Below are 7,701 nucleotides of genomic sequence, written 5' to 3' on the forward strand. Positions count from 1 at the left end.
TTTTAAAAAAAGTAAAAAAATTAAAGGTAGAACCGGGATCGGGAATATCTCCCAGACCCAAGCCCAAGCTCACACTCAGGCCTATGCCTCAGTCGCCTTTAAAAAAACGAATTTTAGCTTCACACGTAGCTAAAAATTGTTTTTGAGGACCAACGGATCGTTTTGAGCTATTACACACTTCAATCAAAAAAATCAAACATTAAAAAAACATCAAAAACAAGAAAAAATCAAGTAGAAAACGAGGTTCAAAACACCCACAAAACAAAGCAAGTAACCTTTGAGGGTACTTGCTGACACTTGTAGGGCACCCAAAGCACATGTATCTACGCTCTGGTCGTGTGCTAGAGTCCGAACAACTAGCTAGTGCTTCGATTTACGGGGGTACTCACTATCCTTCCACGCTAGGGTCTACGCCCTCGGCGGGGACCCAAGGTAGTGCAACCCAAGACCCAAATATAGCGGCTAGCGACTCTTCCTCTGACTGTTAATAGAGTGTGTTAGTGTGTAAGAGTAGGTATATTAGTTAGAAGTAGGTAGATAGAGTGTGTGTGTGCTCTCGCGCAGGCCGCGGCGACCTTATCCTTTAAATAATAATAATAATAATAATAATTTTTTTTAAAAATTAAATTTTTTTAAAAAAATTAAAGGTAGACCCGGATCGGGAATATCTCCCAGACCCAAGCCCAAGCTCACACTCAGGCCTATGCCTCAGTCGCCTTTAAAAAAATGAATTTTAGCTTCACACGTAGCTAAAAATTTTTTTTGAGGACCAACAGATCGTTTCGAGCTATCACACACTTCAATCAGAAAAATCAAACATTAAAAAAACATTCAGAAAACATCAAAAACAAGAAAAAATCAAGTAGAAAACGGGGTGCAAAACACCCACAAAACAAAGCAAGTAACCTTTGAGGGTACTTGCTGACACTTGTAGGGCACCCAAAGCACATGTATCTACGCTTTGGTCGTGTGCTAGAGTCCGAACAACTAGCTAGTGCTTCGATTTACGGGGGTACTCACTATCCTTCCACGCTAGGGTCTACGCCCTCGGCGGGGACCCAAGGTAGTGCAACCCAAGACCCAAATATAGCGGCTAGCGACTCTAGCGATTCAAGGAGAAAGAATTTCTGTTGAGTCTAAATCTATTAGCTCGCAAGCATCAGGGCATCAGCCAATGACCCTAAATCCTATTGCTAAGGAGCCAAAGATATCTGAGATGACTTTAGCAGATCTCACCAAGGCTATTCAAGAGAGTCTTAGAGACAATCGTGCTCCGCAAAACAATCATATGTATCCAAGAAGGGAGCAGCAATGGTGCTCAATATGCTATGGACCGCATAGTACCACTGAATGCCCACTTTTAGAGTAAAATTCAATGGGAACTGCAATGCATGTGGAAGGTATGGTCATCAAGCTAAGGATTGCATAGTATTTTAGCGCGCGATGGCCAATAGACCAACCTTAGCATGGACAGACACACCTCGAGTGCCTTCATTGATGCCGGCCCCACCTCTTGAACAAACAGCACAACACATGGTCCCTAGGGCCCAAAATGTTGTTCAAACAACACCCTTACCACCTCCAGTGCTAGGACTGCAACCACCACATCCGAGAATCACTTCTGTGAATCAAGTGGGTTGTGAGTCATCTATTTCTTGTTTGGAAGGCTATGAGGAAGATATAAATCCTAATATTGCCTATGGGATGGATGTGCTTGAAGAAAGTCCACAATACTACCATTAGGAGATTTCGGAGGTCTTTTGGAGGGCCTTTTGGAAGAGAGAGGAAAATAAGCTCCTCCAATGAGAGAAGAGCCTACGTTAGGTAGAAAAATAGATTGATATTAACAAAAATATAAAAGGTGTTCCTCTCCTCATTTAATAATCTAGTGGTCCTTGAAGACGATCACTCTCTTTCATTTAATGCGAGCACCTTTTTCAGAAGGTAGATGCGGTGCATATGATACGGCTTACGTCATCACTAGAATTCAAAAAGTTACAAAACTATCAAGTGGTGGAAGATTTTGAAACTTTTGATACTGTCAGTGTGTCCGGAACGCCCAAACATCCTAGAAATGAATGTCCAATTGCCTAGCTCCGACATCCAAAGAGGCAAAGAATGTGAAAAACCCCTAAAATAACATTTTACTAACGGCGCGCGAGGGGGCATTCCAAAATTTTGGAATGCCTCATCGCGCGCCGTTAGTAAAATGCCCCTTTTTTCCTCTTTTAGAGAGCTTTTTGAGAGGAAAATGTCAAAAAATCTCTAAAAAGGCCTCCATCTATCACATAGATTTTTTCTTCATCATCTTAGCCTTAGAGATCATAATTTCGGGTCTATAAGAGTGAGCACACACACCCATTGTTACAATTCTACAAAGTGCATTTTGATCACACACACACACAGAAAAATATAACATACACACAAACACAAAGAGACACAAATATAATATACACACACACAGACAGACACACACACTCACAAACACACAGACACACAAATATAACACACACACACACACAAACACAAAGAGCCTCTCTCTCTCTCTCTCTCTCTCTCTCTCTCTCTCTCTCTCTATACTATAGGCGCGCGTAGAGAGGCACAACCGGTGTGCATGTCTCTATGCGCGCCTTTAGTACTGTGCATCCACCAGTGTATGTGTTTATGTGTGTATGTGTGAGTGTTATAGAGAGAGGAAGTAAGGCGGGGGAAAGAGAGAGAGAGAGAGTCTTTCTGTTACCTTATACTCAAACAGTTAATTCAATGTAATTTTTTGTCATAATCACTTGTCTAGGTTTAAAAATCAAGCAAGTTCGACTAAGCTAGGTGTTAGAGATCTTCTCTTAATACCATGGGGAATGCCTTCCTAATAATCAATGGTTACTTAGGTTCTTAATCCGATTTAGGCAGCATTGTGTGAAATGTACTAGGGTTTTCTAGTGGGCTTGACCCTATTGACCTTTAGCTTAAGTATTATAAAAGGAGTGTACTTGTGTGATGAGCCTGGGGAGGTGTATCAGTGTTATATGACCCCCCAAAGTTACAAAATTAAAATGCTGAAAATGAAAAAACAAAAAATCAAAGTGCCACAATGAGAAATCTCAGCTTGATTGGGTACTTCACTCACATGTATCGCCTATGGTACTAGAGCCCTAGAGGTTCCCAGTGTGGGCGCTTTTCTATGAAAATAAAAAAACCCAAGGCATACAAAATAAGCACACACATCAAAATTGAATCACTGTGAAAAGACTTTGGGGGGTCAAAGGAAAGGTAATCAGTCAGGCGATGATTTCATGAGAAATTCCTTTTATCGTAGCTTAACTACAAGGTCTTCTAGGTATAGCCTCTAGTCAACCCTCGAACATGAAATACTTGGCTCTCGCAATTAAACAACTTAATTGACCAGAGAAAATTGAGAAGCTTACCCATGGTATTAATAGTCGATCTCTAGTGCCTTTCGATCGTTAAATTAGCGACCCCAGACTTGTTTAATTTTTTACCTTTACATCTGTTTATGCATTTGATTATATTGCAATTTAATTTTTATTGCTGACAAATTGTCTAAAATTTTGTTACTAATCAATTTGTCTGCCTAAAACTGCATATGCTTTTTAATCGCTTAGGAGAATGCAATTACTGTGCCAATGTTGTTTGATTTTGCAGTGACTGAAGAAGGCTAGGGGCATTCATCTCAAATGCTCTTCCACCTCGACCAACGAGCTTCAACTCAATAGATTCCAAGGACGGAATCTACATCAGGAAGGGGGGAATGTTAACCCTCACGGCTCACGGACACCCTATTACCTACGACGGACGTTGTAACCTACGGCGGACATTGTATTATTTATTTGGTAGAGGTAGGCACCGGGCTTGTCGGTCCAATAGAAAAAGGCTAAGAGTGATCGCCGATGAGAGGCGCACTCTAACTGGAACATTCAAGGGATTAGTTGGCTAAGCATGGGCGCCCAAGTGTGAATGGGGCGAGCTCATATAAAAGTCAACTAAACCTAAAATTCACGCATTCTCTCATTTGTGCAATAGAAGAGTGCTCTTGCTCCATCTTCTTCTTCTTCACCTCATTGTGTGTGTGTGTGTGTGTGTGTGTGTGTGTGTGTGTGTGAGAGAGAGAGAGAGAGAGAGAGAGAGAGTGTGGGCAATCGAGCATTACGAAGGCACGACGGCGATAAAGTGGTTGAGCGCGGCGTAGCGGCGTCTCCTTCTTCTTCGCAGCGAGGAATCCTCCACGAAGCAAGCGTAGAGCGGTGAGTGACACACCATCGCCTTCTTTGAGCTTACTAGTTTAGGCTTCTTGTGTGCTTGGAGCCATTTGTGGCTCGCACACGGTGTATCGGCAAGTTCCTTGCATTGACACGTGCGACATACGCGCACAGGAACACACCCAGCACACAAACTACTTGCCTCTCTATAGAGAAGGGATTCCACAGCACCCCTAACCTCTCAAAAAACACCTTCAAATTGGCTTATTTGCACTAACAACTCCGCTTTAGCATACAAAACAACTACCTTACACCTTGCAAAAAACACCCACACTGCTCAACTCCGCCTTCCGAATCACAAGACACTCCTAATATGCCCTCTCGGTAGCACCTCTCGAGTTGTAGGCAAACCCTCTGCAAGCAATGACCAATACAAGAAGAGTGAGAGAAGAGGAAGGGGATGGGGAGAAGCAACACACGAGATTGGGGCAAGTGAGTGGTATTATTGCATACGGAGTAGTAAAACCGATGTATGCAACTTCAATGGCAAGCTTGGCATCACACAAGCTTCAAGCTTTCACTTACTCACATAGGCAAAAAAGCCAATTGGTCAAAAGACCCTTAAAAATGAACAAAAACCTCCTTTTATAGGGGTGTGCCTAGGAGTCCCAAAAAAGAAAAAATGTGGTGTGCTTCCATGTCGTGCACTCCATTTGGAGCTTCTTTTAGAATTTTTATGCATTGCCAACACTTGGTCTAGTTTACTTTGGAAAGCTTTGCATGGTGTGCACACTTGTCCTTTGCATCTTCCACTTTGGCCGGCCGGATTTCCCACTTCTTGGGCCTTTGAGTATGTTTGGCCTTGCACTTCAACTGCTGGTTGGCACCTTCTTGCAGTGGGACCCCTCCCCTCCAAGGCAATAGCGATGTCGCTATTGGGGGAGGCCTTCCCCTCAAAAATGTTTTTGCCACTTACGGGCGCAGGCATAGCCCTTGGCTACCTGCCACATCATCAACCTCACACAACCACCGCAGCGCCATGCGGCCGCCCACGGGGTGTCGATTAGTGGATGTCGATTGAAGAAATATCATTTACCACTAACACAGGATATGCTTCAAAAAATCGATCAAGGAAAACAATGAATGAAGGAGAAACAGCAAGTACGAGAAGAAGCTCAAGCAGAAGCAAAAGAACGCATCGTAAAACGAAGACTTCTACGACAACAACAACAAGGTGAAGCACCATTGCGAATCAATGCCATTCGACTAACGACGTTGGATGAAGACACAATGGAGCCAATAATTACAATCAAAGTGGATAGCAATCAAATTGAATCGACGGCAATGCTTGATTCTGGAGCTCAAGCAAATTTGATCTCTTACAGATTATACCAATAGCTCAAGTCCACAAGTCAACTTCATCCTACTCCTCAAGTGCTGGAAAGTAGTACATCACACTCGTTGAAAACATTGGGCTGGACTATATTGCATGTACAAGTACATCAATATATTTACCCACACAAATTTTGTGTAGTCAAAGATGAAAGCATACAACACCCAATGTTGTTGGGACAACCTTGGCAAAAAGAGTACAATGTGCAGATAGATTGGAATGCGAATGCAGTCAAAATTCAGCATGCACAAGAACAACAGGTAATAGCCTTTACTCAGCAACCATGCAATAATCAACTGCCAGCAATGCAATCGCTGGAAAAAGAGCCAAAAGCAAGAGTGCCACCAAAGAACAACATGATACCCAAGGCTAACAAACAGGTAAAATAAAACCATGCTAACTACATACATATGTAGTCACTGACGGGAGTGCAAAGATCTAGGTTACCAAAAAATGGGAAACAAGTATGGATGCGGAAGGATAGAAATGACATGGCAGACCAATACAACGGAAGAATTCAACCGAAGCAGATAGCTCAACCAAAACCCAAGGGCATAAAATAGATATGGATCCCAAAGGAAATGCTCAGAAATAACCCAAATGTTACTCGCATTTGGATACCGAAACAAAAGCAAAAGGAACTCCCTTCAGTACAAGCAGCATCGGAAGGCAGACATCTGCATTTGCAACCGGAAAACCGACTTATGTGGAAGCCAATAAGCAACAAAACAGTGGCAACAAAGGAAGTAGCAAATAACCTACAAAACCGGCAAAAAAAAGCTACCAATGGAAAGCAAAACAGATACGGTCTACCGCCATTCTGGCCAAGCCAATCCTCTCCACAGAAACAACTACGGCTATATCAACAGTAGCGGCAAAGGGACTGCCTTTTGCAAGAAAGACAATTAAACAGAGAGCAGTAGAGTTACAACTGTTACTTGCAAAGAAAACAAGAAACCTCGACGATGAATGCCAATAAGCATCTTGCTTATATCCTTCTTGCACATCATTAATTTTGCCATGCATTGACCGAGTATGCATAAAATAGGGCCACATTAATCGGCCGAGCATTAGCACAAGTTTTTCAACCTATGCATGGCACATACTCCGAGGCGATACCTTGTCGACCGGGAGGACTCCGGCTTGGAGGGGGGGAGGCATTCTCAAATGCGGAACCAATAGCAGAAAGAGTAAAAAAGGGCATGATTTTCGACTAATTTTAAGGGTTGTTGTTTGATTGGAAATTTTATGAACTAACCAAGTACGTATGCCCTTATACAACATGTATCTATAGGTATATGGGACCAAACGCCAAATCAAGCCCCTAGGTGTGTGTATATAAGTAGAAATAGCCATTTTTCGGGCAAAATATTGGTAAAACAGAGAAATCCGGCCATAAAAATTGCATGTGAGTGTATATAATGATTTGCGGTGATGTTTTTGATTTATTATGATTTGTGGGGATTTTTTGGGTTTAATTTTCTAAAATCCTTTTAATTTTGCTAATTTTCGGGAGAAAAACTTCAAAAATACAAAAAGTAGGTGAAAAACGGTCGTAATGAAAAACAAAAAATATGGGGATGATCAGTGACTATAGAACAACCTATGGTACAGTGGGGGTGCAATTATGAGATTGGAACGAAAAGCGTGTTTTGGCCAGATTTTGACCGAAATGCCAAATTTCTGGTAAACAGGGCAAATGGAGTCCAAATCAAGAAATTTTTGAGCCTAAACCGCATCTCACAAGAAGTTGGGAGCACATGTCAAATTTCATGTAAAGTGGTTCGAGGACCCCCATTATAAGAAATTTTCACTTCATTTTTAGCTCATTTTCACTATTGACATTTGAGAGAGAGCTTCTGCCACCTAGAGCGAGCGGAACTTCCAGCAGCTTCTACGATGCGCATGACTACCCGACGAGCTTCAGACATGAGAGGTAGGCTCACCACCTTGAGCTTTTTGCGCATGTTTGTCGTTTTGTCGCGAAAACTAGCGTAGGGTTCACACACAAAGCGGGCAGTAGAGACCTACAAGTAGAAGCGGCCACCTAACGGCTAACCCAAAAGCAACGAGACTTCATCGGCAGATTAC

Source organism: Adiantum capillus-veneris, chromosome 1, assembly GCF_014529385.1.
Source record: "Adiantum capillus-veneris isolate H3 chromosome 1, ASM1452938v2, whole genome shotgun sequence".
In the NCBI taxonomy this organism is placed as follows: domain Eukaryota; kingdom Viridiplantae; phylum Streptophyta; class Polypodiopsida; order Polypodiales; family Pteridaceae; genus Adiantum; species Adiantum capillus-veneris.